Below are 15,935 nucleotides of genomic sequence, written 5' to 3' on the forward strand. Positions count from 1 at the left end.
ACTGGTTGCAAGTCCCAGGCACCTCCAAACCATTGGCCAAAGAGATCTGTCGCTCACGCTCTCCGTCACGCGCTGCTGGCTGGCTCGCAGCCCCCAAGCTGCGTTGACCCGCGCAGGCCTAGGCGGTTGTGAACACCCGCCTCTTACTCCTCCCGGAGCTGACTTCCGGTCTTCTTCCCTACCTATTGGTCAGCCTCTGTGACAATCGTATCGCGACCCAAAAGTGGATTAGTTGCACTCGCGGTCAGTCAGAAATGAAAACTAACAATGGGCAACTCGATTGGCGCCCGACACTGTCGGTCGTATTGTCACGGGACGTCGCGTGGTACAATTGGCCTGTGAGAATATTGTTCATCCCGCCCCCAGCTGAGGTGACGGGAAAAGGGGCTGGGGAATTTCCATTTCTCACTAAAAGGAGAGCTGAAGTGAGAACCCGCAAGAAGTAGCAAAATAGGAAGGAAGCCTAACCCTGCTCTTGGAGAGTCTTGTGCGTCCAAGATGCAAGAGACGTCGAGGTAGCAAAGTAGCTCCCACCTGTCGCTCTCCCACGGGCGCCGCGGCTGCGGCCGGAAGTAGCTGCACGGGGATTGGCGGAAAAGGAGCGATCAGTCTCAGCGAAGCCCCATCTTCCTGCCATATCCTGGTTGGAAGACCGCGACGTCAGTCACCACGGCGGGCGCCGCCTCTGGGACAGGTGAGGCTACTTAACCCGTTTGCCTCCGGCTGTTTTGGGAGCGATCGGGGACTTTGGAGCGGCCGCGCGCCTCCCGAAGGGCTGGGCCGCTTGTGTTTGGCGCCTCCCGCCCGTCCAAGCTGAGCCCAGCGCGCCCCGCTTAAGCAACCCCGGGAGCTGCTCCCGATGGCCGCCCCGAGGCTTCTCGACCCGCCCGCCTGCCCGCGCGCCTGGTGCTGGACCGGCGCGGGCGGCTCCGCAGCCTTCTCGCCGGGGCTGCGTTCTCTCGGGGAAGGCGGCTGGACAGCGCCGTCCCTTCTCCCGGGAGCTGCCCCGCGGAGGGAGACGGAACGGTGCGTGGAATCCCACCGCCGGGCTGGACGCGGCCAAGAGGGCGTGCTCCGCGGGCTATTATTCCTGGTCGGACGCCGCCGCCACTTACTTGTTGAGTGACCTCGCTCGGCGCGTTTGATGTTACTCGGTGTAAAATGGGAATGTGGTTATGAATTAAAGCTGGTAGCACCCAGAGTTTAGCAGAGTGACCATCGTATAGGGAGGGTTTGTTTTTCTTAATTGATCCTCCCTCTTCCTTAAAGATTTCTCTGCCAGTTCTTAGTTCTGCCAGCCAAAGCGATTCTAGCTCAATTTCTGACCAAGGAAGTCATCGCCCTCTCGTGATTTTCTCCCTTCCTCCTCCGCCCCTGCCCCTTTATTAATAAAAAAAAAAAATGGTTAAAATGTGTTCCGGTTCCTTACTAATTCATGATTTTAAAATCCCAGCACTCAGGAGGCAGAGGCAGGCAGATTTCTGTGAGTTCGAGGCCAGCCTGATCTACAAAGAGAGTCCAGGACAGCCAAAGGGGGGGGGGGGGAGCGTGTGTGTGAGACAAAGGAGTTTGGTGAAGTTTGTATGACAAATGTTCTTTTACCCAGCAGAAGTACATATGATATCAGCTTAGCTAAAAACAGAAGCTTTGTTATTTTTCTCTTTAAAGCCCATATAATTATCTATTTCAATTGTGCAATAGAAAATATTCCACTGCCATTAAATTGTATTTTGAAAATTCTGTAAAGAGTATAATTGGGCTGTAGAGATGGCTGTGCCGTTAAAGGCCAAGCTCAACCAAAATGTCAAAAATATGGTGGTTTTTGTTTTTGTTTTTTTTGTGGTGGTGGGTGCTGGGCATGGTTAGGCATGCCTGCAATACCAACATTTGGTTCTGCAAACATTTTTTATTATTGTTAGAATTTCTTACACTTTGACGTTTCATTATATGAGAATATTCTAAGTAAATGCTCTTTCTAGATAAGTTGTAGAAAATGGGAGAGATATTTTACATAACTTTTTACAGGGTTTCTCTTGGCTGTCCTCGAACTCACAGAGATCCACCTGCCTCTGCCTCATGAGTGCTGGGGTTAAAGGTGTGCCCAACTAACAGGTACACTTTTAATTAGCCTGCATCCTCCGATATATTCAAGGCATATGTGACTAGCTCACAACTCAAACTAAGCAACTAAGCAGAAAAGAAAAAGAAGAAAAAAAAAGTGCTGCCCAACCCACTTCAAAGCTGGATTATCCAGAATTGGTTTGGTTACATCCTTAGGCAAAAACAGGTATTGACTGGTGCAACATTACAAAGGACTTACTTGTCATTGCTACCACAGGCACAAAAATAATTTCTGATGCAACTCCGTGAGTAAATTACATTAAAGTCTTTAAACAAATGTAGTGAATCTGAAAAAGAGAAAACTGAAAGAGGGGTATTTTAATTGCCTCCATCCATTTGGAAAATACATACTTCTCCATTCAGTGCCAAGAACTAACCCAGAGCACAATGTGATTGAGCAATAATCAGTTTCCTCTGAACCTTTTCCTGAAACGCTTGTCAGTAGTTTATCATTAAGAAACTAAATTTCCTAGATTTTGGTGACTGTTGTATAGTTCAAAATGATTGACTAGCTCATGTAACTATAGCTTTGTACCTTTATTTATTTTTAAATGTGTTACTTTATGTATATAAGTGTTTTCCTACATGTATGTCTGTGTACCACATGTGTGCCTGGGGCCCACAGAGGCCAGAAGAGGGTGTCAGATCCCTTGGAATTGGAATTACAGATGGTTGTGAGCTGCCATGTGGATGTTGGGAGTGGTGGTGGCCCAGCCTTTAATTCTAGCACAGAGGCAGGAGGATCTCTGAGCCAGCCCGATCTACAAAGCAAGTCCAGGACAGCCAAGGCTACACAGAGAAACCCTGAAAACCAAAAGGGGAAAGAAAGAAAAAGAAAGAAAGAAAGCAAACCCCAGTTCTTCTTTAAGAAAAACCAGTACTCTTAATCACTGAGCCATCTCTCCAGGCCTCTTTTATTTGTTTGTTTATTACTTACTTATATTGCATGCGTGTGTTTACATGTGCCACAGTGCTCATATGGAGCTCAGAGGACAACTCTGTTGAGTGGGGTTTTTCCATTTCACCTTTACACGGTTGTCAGGGATCCAACTTGTGTTTCCAGACCTGTGTGGCAAGCACATTTACCCAGTGAGCTATCTCAACTGCTCCTGGTTTTTATTCTATGAAGCAGGGTCTCACAAAGCCCAGGCTGGTTGCAAATTATCGATATAATGGAGCCTGGCCTTGAACTTCTAATCTTGCCGCTTGTACCTCCTGTGCCTGGCTGGGTTTTTGTCTGTTTTGTCTGTTTTTACTGTGTAACTCAGGCTGGCCTCAAACTCACTATGTATACCAGGCTGGCATCAAACTCACAGAGATCCGCCTGTTTCTACCTTCCAAATACTAGGAATAAATCCTTGTACCATCACACCTGACTCATTTGTGGTTATTGACAGGATCTCTGTAGCCCAGACTAGCCACTCCTATGTGTATGTGTGTATGTGTTTGTTGAGTTGGGTGTAGTGGTGCACACCTGTAATTCCACCATTCAGGCAGGAAAATTGAGAATTCAAGGTCAGACTGTACTACATAGCATGACCTTGTCTCAGTCAATTTGTTAGGATGAGCATTAGAATAAAAGGCAGGAAAATTGAGAATTCAAGGTCAGACTGTACTACATAGCATGACCTTGTCTCAGTCAATTTGTTAGAATGAGCATTAGAATAAAAATTGTCCCACAGAAAGCTAAAGGGAGTACTTCCTGTTGTGTTTTGTATTTTTAGGGTGCTGAGGACCTCACACGGGGCTTCATGTATACCAGTCAAGGTCTCTACCCCTGAGCTATATCCCCAGTAGTATATGGTGTCTGAGTATGCATTTCTTTTTTACCATCTTTTAGACAGGCAGAGAAAGGGGGGTAAGCTCTATTGCTACAGGGGTTTTGTTTGTTTAGTTTTGTTTTGATTGAAAAGGAAGTGGAGACAGAGTTTTTCCTTTCTTTTTTTTTTTTTTTTTCTTCAAGACAGGGTTTCTCTGTGTAGCCTTGGCTGTTCTGAACTCTCTTTGTAGACCAGGCTGGCCTCGAACTCACAGCGATCCACCTGCCTCTGCCTCCAGAGTGCTGGGATTATAGGCGTGCGCCACCACGCCCGGCTCAGAGTCTATGTAACCCTGGCTAGCCTGGAACTCACAGAGATCCCCTGGCCTTTGCCTCCTGAGGCCTAAGATCACATGCACCACCATCCACAAAAATGAATCCTTAAAACATAATAGAGGCTCAGTGCTCATATTATGAGGGGTTTTTGGAGATTTATTTTTATTGTTTTTAATTATATGTCTGTGGGTCCGTATATGCATTTCAATGCAGGTGACGTCAGAGGTCAGAGAAGTTGGTTCCCTGGGAGCTAGAGTTACAGGCACTTGTGAACCACTCAGTCTTGGTGCTGGGAGCCAAACTTTGGTCCTCTTTGAAATCCGTAAGCGCTCTTATCCCCTGTGCCATCTCTTCAGTCCTACTGGGTGGTGGTAGTGGTGGTGGCTGCCTTAGAAGAGCTTGAATAAATTCTCCCCAACACAAATTATGCAGTTCCTCACATTTGAAGGAGAAGTTGGAGAGGTCGGCATGTCAGAAAGAACAGATGAACCGTGCCCTGGCAAAGCCACCTTCTTGATGATGGTTATCTCCACTGCCAGCTGCGTAAATGAGTTTGACAAACAAAATCATAAATACAAGGACTTTCACTACATGTAGTTTTTAAAAAAGATTTAGTTTTATTATTTTTAGTTATGGGAATACATGTGTCTGTGTTTAGTGGGAGTACTTACAGAGACCCAGAGGTGTCAGATCTCCCTGGAGCCACAGGCAGCAGCGAGCCTCCCTGTATGAGAACCAAACTCAGGTCCTCTCTCTCCTAACCACTGAGCCATCTTTCCACCTTGTACATGTAGTTCTTAGATGTGGACCCTGGATTTTCTCAAAACAATGAATTTCTGCATACCAGTCGCTCACACTTCATCCCATCTATAAAAAGAAAGCAAAGAAAACCAATATAGTTGTTTCACTTTGATGTTGTCATTAAACATTTATAATTCTATTCTGAAGGTGAACTGGGGAGAGGTGGATAAAGTACTTGCTGACACAAACATGAGGACCTGAGTTCAGATTATTAAAACCAGGTGGACATGGGCTGGAGAGACGGCTCGGTTGCTCTTCCAAGGTCCTGAGTTCAATTCCCAGCAACAACATGGTGGCTCACAGCCATCTATAATGAGATCTGGTGCCCTCTTCTGGTGTGCATGTGTACATGTAGCCATGCCACTGTGTATATAATAGTGATTAAGAGTTTTTGTTGTTGGAGAGATGGCTCAGCAGTTAAGAGCACTAGTTGCTCTTGCAGAGGACCTGGGTTCAATTCCCAGGACACATATGGTGGTTTACAACCATCCATAAGTAGGGTATGGTGGCACATGCCTTTAGTCCCAGCGATATAGAGACAGGTAGATTTCTGGCTTCAGAGCAAGTTTCAGAACAGCTAGGGCTACGTACAGAAACCCTGTCTCGGGGAGGGGGGAAAAAAAAGCAAACAAAAAACCCAAGTTCCAAGGATCTGATCCCCTTTTCTGACCTTGAACAGCAGGCATGCATATAATCCACGCATACATATAGGCAGAGCACTCGTGCACATAAAGTAAACAAACCAAAAATTGTTTAGGCCAGGCGTGGTGGTGTGTATCTCAAATCCCAGCCATTGGGAGCCAGAGGCAAGCAGATATCTGAGTTTGAGACCGACCTGATCTGCATATTGAGTTTCATGCCAGCCAAGGACTATATAGTCAGACCCTGTCTCAAGATTAAGTGTGGAGGCCGGGCGGTGGTGGCACACGCCTTTAATCCCAGCGCTCGGGAGGCAGAGGCAGGCGGATTGCTGTGAGTACGAGGCCAGCCTCGTCTACAAAGTCCAGGACAGTCAAGGCTATACAGAGCGACCAAGAAAAGGGGTGGGGAGCTGGAGAGATGGCTCAGAGGTTAAGAGCACTGCCTGCTCTTCCAAAAGTCCTGAGTTCAATTCCCAGCAACCACATGGTGGCTCGCAACCATCTATAGTGAGATCTGGTGCCCTCTTCTGGCATGCAGGCATATATGAAAGTGAAACACTGTATACTTAAATAAATAAATCTTTAAAAAAAAAAATCAAGATTAAGTGTGGGGTGAGGGTGGGGCTGTCGCTGCTCTTTCAGAAGACCTAGGTTTGGTTCTTGGCACCCACGTCATTGAGCTAGCTACCAGCGGATCCAACACCTTTCTCTCCTGACTCCTTGGACACCTGTACACAAACTGATATACACCAAAATAAAAATTTTTCAAAATAATAGATAAAGGTAAGAGGAAAGGAGAGTTGGCCTAGTGTTCTTCCAAAGGACTGGGGTTCAGTTCTTAGCAACATACTAAACGCCACACAAGTTCCTGTAACTCAGGCTTCAAAGAGTCTCCTCTGACCTCTGTGCGCACTGCATTCCGATACACATACTCATATACAGTTTTGTTTTAGTTTGGTTTTGTTGTTTTTTGAGACAGTTTCTCTGTGTGTGTGCGCGCCCACGCGTGCGCATGGTAGAGGGAGAGAATTTGACTCTCACTAGCTGCCTTCTGACCTCACACCTCACCAAGCTGTGTTTGTGCCCCCAGGTAGTGAGATTTTTGTTTCTTTAAAAAAAAAACACACACAACAGTATCATAAGAATATGTTTTTGTTTTTGTTTTAACCCCAGGTGTGGAGATATGGGGCTGCTTTGCAGCAGCTGACTATGATTTGCCTCACGCTCCAGCAGAGGCATGGTTTTGCCATCTGCAGACCGTTTCTGCAATTGTCTATAACATTTGGAATTCTGGAGACTTTTCAGAGGATATACATGTATATATGCTAGAGCCCTGAGAGATGAGTTGCTGCCTGGTGGTTGGATGCTGGTGGTCTCGGTTTGTTAAATAGTCATGTGCAAAAAAAATGAGAAGAAGAAATTAGGTATCCTGCCTTCAAAGAGCAAACTTGCCCCAGTCAGCAGGAAGTAGTCTAACAATAAGGTCGCCCCCTTTCTCCTCTGTCCTCCTTTCTCTCCTATCTAGTGCTAGGGGGTTGAAAGGGAGGAAGAAAAGGAGTGAAAAAAGGTGGAAGAAAGAAAAACCCACAAAGTAGCAAACACTGACACACCCACACACACACACAGATACACATGCACACAGATTGTCTTTCATTTTAGTCTGTGGGGAAGGGGATGGGGGAGGAGACAGAGGCTTGATCCCTGGAGCTGGAATTACAGGCAGTTGTGAGCTGCCTGCCATGGATCATGCTAGGAAACAAGCCTGGGTCCTCTGGAAGAGCAGCAAGTGCTTTTAAACATTGAAGCATCTCTCCAGCTCCCAATTGCCTTTTTTTTTTTTTTAATTAATAAAGCCCAGTGTAGTGATGCTCAGCTGTAATCTCAGCACTTGGGAGGTAAAGACAGGTAGATCCAGAGGTCAAGGCAAACCTGAGGGGCAAGTTCAAGATCAACCTGGAAAAGACCATGCCTGAAAAGGACAAAAAAGAAATAAATTTAATGAACCAAAGTGTGGAGGTACACAAGTGCACACTTGTAATCTCCAAACTGGAGAGTTTGGGGTTTTCGTTTTGGCGGCAGGGGAGAGGGGTGGGGTGGGTTGTTTGTTTTTTGTTTTTTTTTGTTTTGTTTTGTTTTTGTTTTTGTTTTTGTTTTTTGTCTTTTTGGTTTTTCCAGACAGGGTTCAGGGTTTCTCTGTGTAGTCTTGGTTGTCCTAGACTCACTTTGTAGACCAAGCTGGTCTCTAACTCACAGAGAATCACCTGCCTCTGCCTCCCAGAGTGCTGGCTTTACAGGCGTGTGCCACCACGCCCTGCTAAATCACTGGCTCTTGAGTTCAGCCTGAGCTATATAGTGAGTCCCAAACCATCCCAGGCTCTCAGGTGAACCCCTAAATGGTAACACTATAGTTCCAGTCCCAAAACAACATGTAATAATAAAACAAAACAAAATTTACATCGTGTGACCACGTCCCCTGGATGGGGAGACCTGGTGGCACTCAGAGGAAGGATAGCAGGCTACCAAGAAGACTTGATACCCTATGAGCATATACAGGGGGAGGAAGTCCCCCTCAGTCACAGTCATAGGGGAGGGGAGTAAGGGGAAAATGGGAGGGAGGGAGGAATGGGAGGAGACAAGAGATGGGATAACCACTGAGATGTAATATGAATAAATTAAAAAATAAAAAATCTGGAAAAAATTTACATTGTGTGTGTGTTCCCTGGAGCTGGAGTTACAGGTGAGTCAAAACATGTGGGTTCTGGGAACAGTACTTGGGTCCTTTTCTAGAGCAGCAAGTGCTCTTAACCACTAAGCCATATCTCTCTCTCTCTCTCTCTCTCTCTTTCTCTCTGTCTCTCTGTCTATCTATCTTAAATGTGTGTGAGTGGGTATGTACATTGCTGGGGTGGGGAATATGTGGAAGCCAGAACACAGAACAACGTGAAGGAGTAAATTCTCTCCTTTCACCACGTGGATTCTAACTAGAGACTGAACTGAGGACAGCAGGCTTGGCAGCAAGCCCCTTTACCCACTAAGCCATCTTGACCTATCAGTGCCTTTCTTTCTTTCTTTCTTTCTTTCTTTTTTTTTTTTTTTTTTTTTTTTTTTTTTGAGACAGGGTTTCTCTGTGTAGCCCTGGCTGTCCTGAAACACGATCTGTAGACCAGGCTGGCCTCAAACTCACAGTGATCCGCCTGCCTCTGCCTCCCGAGTGCTGGGGTTAAATGTGTGCGCCACCACCGCCCGGCCCGACCCATCAGTGACTTTTATCTAGTTGTGTTTTCAATTTATCTGTAAGTAATACATTACACTGAGTAATCCGAAAATTCAATAAATGTAGTAAGAGAAAGATCACTATATATGGGATTGGGAATGTAGCTCAGTTGGTAGAGTCAGCCTAGCATAAACAAGATCCTGAGTTTGATGCCCAGCATTTCATCAGACCAGGTATAGTTGGATTGGTTGTGATCTTATCACTTGGAGGGGGAGGTAGGAATTAGAAGTTCAAGGTCATCCTTGACTCCACAGCATGTTCAGCCTGGGCTACATGAGACTGTCTTAGAGGCAGTGTTAGGAAAGGAGTGCAGGGGTGTTTTTATTTCTTACTTCTTTTGCTTGGTTTTTGAGACATAGTCCCATTCTAGCCTTAAAAACTTTAGGGAATTCTCTTGCCTTGGCCTCCCAAGTGCTGAGCTCATAGACATGCACCGCCAGGCCTGGGCTGGGAACAAACATTCTTCAGCTGGAGGTAAAGATGGAGGAACTTAGCCTATCTATGCAAAGTCAAGAACTCCTGAGAAACCACTGAACAGAAGCACTAGTCTGTGTCCTTACAGTAACTAGAAAACACTTCTCAAAAAGACATCAAATTGCAGAATGTGGAGTAAGACACTTCTCCCCTGCAGGATTTTTGAAGACTATATAGTGGGTATTGCCTTCCCTGGAAGATGCATCTTTCAGTGAGAGATGAGAACCTGCAGCGATTCCATGACATTTCCCCCACATGGGTACATAGTAAAGGAAAAGCCAAACATTGCACTGAGGAGCGTGTATCAGCAACTGTATAGGAGCGTAACCCAGTCTTCATTGGTTTATGCTCATTGCCCAAAATAGATAGGTAGGTAGGTAGGTAAGTAGACAGACAGACAGACTGACAGACAGATATATAATAGCTTACAATCAGTGGATCCCTGGAAAAGTCCAGACCTCTGTGTTTGCCTCATGTACCCACTTCGCACGCCTGAGGCTAGCCACTCTGAACACCTTTTATATGTATTTTTACACACTATACACTACAACTTAGGCAGCCACACCTGATTTCTTTAGAAGCTCTCCTTAGCTAGTCTTTACAATTCCCAGGTCAGTGGTAGCCTGGGTTCCCATGTATGAAATGTATAAACACTTTGTTGAATGGGGAAGCCGTTAGATAGCAACCTCAACACAAGAATCCACTCTTCACAGGTTCCTGTGGCCTGGAAGATACGGAATCAGCACCTTTTTTTGGTTGGTTAGTTGGTTTTTTCTTTGTTTCTTTTTTGGTTTTCTTTTTTTTTTTTTCTGAGACAGGGTCTCTCTGTGTAACCTTGACTGTCCTAGACTCACTTTGTAGACCAGGCTGGCCTCGAACTCACAGTGATCCGCCTGCCTCTGCCTCCCGAGTGCTGGGATTAAAGGCGTGCGCCACCACGCCCGGCTCTCTTTTTTGGTTTTCAAGACAGGGTCTCTCTGTAGTCTTGGCTGTGCTGGACTTGCTTTGTAGACCAGGCTAGGCTAGTCTGGAATTTACAGAGATCCTCCTGCCACTGCCTCCAGAGTGCTGGGATCAAAAGCGTGCAACACCACACCTGGCTTTGTTTTTTCAAGACAAGGTCTCTCTGTGTAGCCTTGGCTGTCCTAGACTCACTCTGTTTTTTGTTTCTGTTTTTTTTTTTTTTTAAATAGAAAGTAAAATGTCTAAGTAGCGAGTCTGAGTCCACATCCGACTCTCATGCTCTTCTGTAGACTCACTTTGTAAACCAGGCTGGCCTGGAACTCAGAGAGATCCACCTGTCTCCCTCCCCAAGTGCTAGGATTACAGCCATGTGCCACCGTGCCCAGCTTCTCCAGAATTGTTAACGTTCACATGAAATGCTAGGTGCTTAGGACAGTATTGCTGTTTTCTCTGGAATCTCTATTTAAAATTGCCAACATGAGCCAGGCATGGTGGTGCATGCCTGTAATCCCAGCACTCAGGAGGCAGAGGCACTCAGATCACTCTGAGTTGGAGGCCAGCCTGGTCTACAAATCAAGTCCAGGACAGCCAAGGCTACACAGAGAAACCCTGTCTCAAAAAATCAAAAAATTAAAACGAAACAAAAACCCCTGCCAACTTATGAACAGAGGTATTGAGAGATCACTGACAAGTATGCCTTCTTCTTCTTCTTCTTCTTCTTCTTCTTCTTCTTCTTCTTCTTCTTCTTCTTCATTTCTTTTTTTTTCTTTTTTTTGGTTCTTTGAGACAGGGTTTCTCTGTTGGCTGTCCTGGACTCCCTTTGTGGACCAGGCTGGCCTTGAACTCACAGCGATCCGCCTGCCTCTGCCTCCCGAGTGCTGGGATTAAAGGCTTACATCACCACCGCCACCACCCAACGCATGCCCACTTCTTAGACATGTGTTCTCTATACCACTGTAATAGTGACCTAATTCCCTTTAACCAACCAACCTTTATCTCTGAGTCTCTGATAAAGTCCAATACTGTAGTTTTCTTTCCCCAGTACCACCAGCATTGTCAACACAGGGTCTAAGAAGGCCTTCTAGATGAAAAGTTCCAGATAGAGTCCTGACCACTTTTCTGGAGCTTCTACCAGACTCGTGGCTCAACCAGGCTTTCTGTGCAAATGCTCTTGGGGCCACAGTAGACATCAGGCCATTTCTTTAAAGAAGGACACTTGGTAGGTGGCACTGTCACTTTGCCCTCCAGGTGAACGCCTGCGAGGCGTCTCCTGATTTACAAGCCTGCCTTGATGAGTGAGGGGTGTGGCAAACCGAGCTAAGTTCAAACACTCCAGAAAAGTTTCAGAGCTCGGCCTGCAGAATGACTCAGGCCTCACCTGCACGTTAAAATTGCTCCTCAAATTGGAGTCCTGGACCTGCTGCTTCTCCACTCTGCTAAGTGCTTCTTATTCTCACAGAACACGGTGCGACAAGTTAGAGCCTGTGTGTTATCTAAGAGATTTTCCCAGGAGATATTGACACTCATGCTACTACTGTATTAAATGAGGAAATGTGAGAGAAGGCAAGATGGCTCCGAGAGTTAAAGCACTTACCACTAACTGCCCCCTCACGTCACACACAACAACAACAACAACAACAACAACAACAACAACAACGGAAATCTGGGTGTGATTGTGAACACCTGTGTTACTGGTACTTGGAAAGTGGAGGCGAGGCAGGAAGTTCCTGAGTTCAAGCCTCGTTTACAAAGAAGAGAGTACAGGGCAGTCAAGGCTACACAGACAGAAGAACTCAGAAATATTTAAAACAAAGCTGGTTAGACCACTACTTACAGCCTTGTAATCTCCTGTCCAATAATTGGCCTCATAAGTTCTCTAGTGCTTTTCTCATGTGCCACTAGCACTAGAGCAGACGGATAGAGTCTTTAGTAAGATCATCTTATAGCTAACTTCGTGTGTGTGTGTGTGTGTGTGTGTGTGTGTGTGTGTGTGTGTGTGTATTCAAGTGTTCCTATGCAAGTCAGTTCTCTTCCATGGTGTTGAGGCATGGTGTCTCTTGTCCCAGCCGCCACTGGGATTATGGATATGTGCTACTGCATCCAGCATTTTATTATTCTGTTGTTGTTGTTGACAGGGTTTCTCTGTGTAGCCTTGGCTGTCCTGGACTCCATTTGTAGACCAGGCTGGCCTCGAACTCACAGAGCTCAGCTTGCCTCTGCCTCCCTGAGTGCTGAGATTACAGGCCACCCTCCTGGCTATTATTTTTAATGTGGGTTGAGCTCAGGACTTCAGTCTTGCACCATGGCTGACCTATCTCACTGGCCCATGTTTGGGAGCTTTTTGTTTGTATGTATGTTTTTTGTTTTTTAGATTTTGCTTTACATGTATGGGTGTTTTGCCTGCATGTAAGTCTGTATACCACATGCATGCAGTGCCCACTGAGGCAAGTAGAGGCATCAAATCCCCTGAAACAAGTTATAGATGTGAGGTACTGTGTGGGTTCCAGGGATCAAACCTGGATCCTCTGAGAGAATAGCAGTGCTTTTAACAACACCCTCCCCCCGCCGTCAAGCAATCTCTCCAGCCCCACCTCAGATTTTTTATTCATATACCTTCCCGTTAGCAAGCCTATTTAAATTCTGGAGGACAGGTGGTACAAAAACATATATGAGCCAGGGTGTATATGTGTGTTTATATACATACGTGACTATTCATCAAAGCCTTATTTGTCCATCAGTTAGGAAATGGTAAATAACTTATGATACAGCTAGAATATCACCTGATTCTATATATACTTGTCTAAAAGAAAAAGAAGTCACTAAGTCAATCCACGCTAGGCTGCTGGAAGGGTCTCCTGTAACCCAAGCTAGACTTGCAGTTCTGACCCACCTGTTTGTTTGGTTTTTTTTGGTTTTTGGTTTTTCGAGACGGGATTTCTCTGTGTAACCTTGACTTACTTTGGGTTTTTAAAAAGACAGTACATCATCTGTATATATACTGTTTACATTTGTTTATAAAACATGTGGCAGTTTTACAGTAACCTCTAAAATCACCTGGGTCATCGCCCTAAAATATATAGCCCAGGGGGACTGCAGAGGTAGCTCAGTGATTAAGAGTATGTACTACTCTTTCTTTCTTTCTTTCTTTTTTTTTGTTTTTTGTTTTTTTGGTTTTTTGTTTGTTTGTTTGTTTGTTTTGAGACAGAGTTTCTCTGTGTAGCCTTGACTGTCCTGGACTCACTTTGTAGACCAGGCTGGCCTCGAACTCACAGCGATCCTCCTGCCTCTGCCTCCCGAGTGCTGGGATTAAAGGTGTGTGCCACCATGCCCGGCTTTCACAGAGACTTCTGCAGCCCAAATTAGCCTTAACTCCTGACTCTCTTGCCTCTATGTTCTAAGTATTAGAACTGCAGGCATACACCACCAGACACCCAGCAGAAATCTTTGTTACCTCTTATCAACTCTTCGGCAACAACTTACATTCCGTTCCTGGTTACAGGGCCTCACTCTCCAGCCTGGGCATACCCAGGCCTCAGTGTAACCCAGGCTGACCTCAAATTGCCAGCACTCCCCCCACCTCAGCCTTCCAAGCCTTTGCAAGCATGGACCACATGCCCAATTCTCAAATCTACAAAATACACTTACCTTAGAGAAATGGGAACTTAGGGAAGAAATATTTGACATGGCTTAGCATAAACATACAACTTTATCACCACAGTTCTCAAAAGTATGACCTGTATATGTCCAGAGGTTTGAAGACCCTTGCCCATGAAATAGCTCACTGGTTTTGAGGCCCTAGTGTTCCCAGCACTTGGGAAACTCAAGTAGGAGTCTCTCTGTGAGCTGAGTTTGGAGATACACGGCAGAACACACACTCAACATGTATAAGGCTCTGGATTCTACCTCTAGCACTGCAAAAAGTAGGTGTGGGGTCAGACAGCTATAATCCTAGCTCTGAGGAGATGCAGGTAAGAGGGTCAGGAGTTCAAAGCCAGCCTCTGCTGCATAGTCCAAGGCCATTCTGGGATTCAAGGTACCCTCTGGCTCACTCCCCCCCAAGAAAGAGAAGAAAAAAAAAGACATTCAAAGAAGATAAATAAATGACCTAGAAGCATTGAAATATCTTCATCATTATGAAATATCATGGAAATTAAAATAAAAACCACAAAGAGATATCACTGAGGCTCACTAACCATGGCAAAAAAAAAAAAAAAGATAATAGTCTGTCACTAAGGGAAGTCAGGGCTGGAACTGAAGGTGGGAACCTAGAGGCAGGAACAGAAACAGACCACAGAAGAGTGCTGCTTACTGGCTTGCTCCTTACAAGCCTGCTTTATTATACCTCACAGAACCGCCCAGGGGTGCCACCACCCACAGTGATATCAACCAGTAATCAAGACAAAACACCCACAGACTTACCCACAGGCCGATCTTATGGAGGCATTGGCTCAATTAAGAGTCCCTCTTCCTCTGTCCTCCAGCCCAGCAAGATACCCAAGGGAAAGAAAGCCAAGGGGACGAAGGTAGCCCCGGCCCCCGCCGTGGTGAAGAAACAGGGAGCCCAAAAGGTAGTCAATCCTCTGTTTGAGAAGAGGCCCAAGAACTTCGCCATCGGGCAGGGCATCCAACCCAAAAGAGATCTCACTCACTTTGTCAGATGGCCCCGCTACGTCAGCCTGCAGAGGCAAAGAGCTATATCCTCTATAAGCGGCTCAAAGTACCTCCCGCCATTAACCAGTTCACCCAGGCTCTGAACAGCAAACCCCGTTGCTTAGGCCTGTCCACAAGTACAGGCCAGAGACAAAACAGAAGATAAGGCTACTGGCCCGTGCTGAGAAGAAAGCTGCCGGGAAAGGGGATGTACCAACTAAGAGACCACCTGTCCTTCGAGCAAGGGTCAGTACAGTCACCACCTTGGTGGAGAACAAGAAGGCCCAGCTGGTGGTGATTGCCCATGACGTAGACCTCATTGAGCTGCTGGTCTTCCTACCTGCCCTGTGTGGAAAGATGGGGTTCCCTACTGCATCCTCAAGGGAAAGGTCAGGCTGGGGCGGCTGGTCCACAGGAGGACTTGCACCACGGTAGCCTTCACACAGGTTAACTCAGAAGACAAGGGTGCTCTGGCTAAGCTGGTGGAAGCTATTAGGACCAATTACAACAACAAATAAGATGAGATCCGTCGCCACTGGGGAGGCAACATCCTGAGTCCTAAATCTGGCTGGCATTGCCAAGCTGGAAAAGGCAAAGGCTAAAGAACTCACCACTAACCTGGGTTAAATGTACACTGCTAAGTTTTTGTACGTAAATATAATTACAAAAATTAAAAAAAAAAAAAAAGATTCCCTCTTCCGGGACCTGGAGAGATGGCTCAGAGGTTAAGAGAACTGTCTGCTCTTCCAAAAGTCGAGAAGTTCAATTCCCAGCAACCACATGGTGGCTCACAACCAACTATAATGAGATCTCATGCCGTCTTCTGGGATGCAGGTGTACATGCAGGCAGAGCATTGTATACATAATAAATAAATAAATCGCCAGGGCTGAGGAGGGGGGTGTGAGGGGGCGGAAG

General features: G+C 46.0%; 2 protein-coding genes and 1 pseudogene across 5 annotated transcripts in view; 1 reads left to right on the plus strand and 2 right to left on the minus strand.

Moving 5' to 3' along the window:
* Positions 1 to 460, minus strand: part of LOC311596681 (ankyrin repeat and KH domain-containing protein 1) — a 112,335-nt gene extending 111,875 nt beyond the window's left edge. The window contains exon 1 of the mRNA XM_084780368.1: positions 23 to 460. The gene's annotated coding sequence lies outside the window, so the exon portion shown is untranslated. The remainder of the gene's footprint in view (positions 1 to 22) is intronic.
* LOC311596260 (large ribosomal subunit protein eL8-like) lies at positions 255 to 15,729 on the plus strand (annotated as a pseudogene). Its single transcript, XR_014783617.1, has 3 exons — positions 255 to 371; positions 455 to 694; positions 14,851 to 15,729. The product of XR_014783617.1 is annotated as a large ribosomal subunit protein eL8-like (transcript).
* Positions 4,263 to 15,935, minus strand: part of SLC4A9 (solute carrier family 4 member 9) — a 34,397-nt gene continuing 22,724 nt past the window's right edge. The window contains exons 21-22 of one of the 3 annotated variants that reach the window (XR_014778927.1): positions 4,888 to 5,083; positions 4,265 to 4,755 (exon numbers count right to left, since the gene is read on the minus strand). The gene's annotated coding sequence lies outside the window, so the exon portion shown is untranslated. Of the gene's footprint in view, positions 5,084 to 7,287; positions 7,628 to 15,935 lie in introns of those variants that run through there. The other 2 variants (XM_084780376.1, XM_084780378.1) reach the window with 2 other exon arrangements.

This window comes from Acomys minous, assembly GCF_964271855.1.
Source record: "Acomys minous genome assembly, chromosome: 4".
Taxonomy (NCBI): domain Eukaryota; kingdom Metazoa; phylum Chordata; class Mammalia; order Rodentia; family Muridae; genus Acomys; species Acomys minous.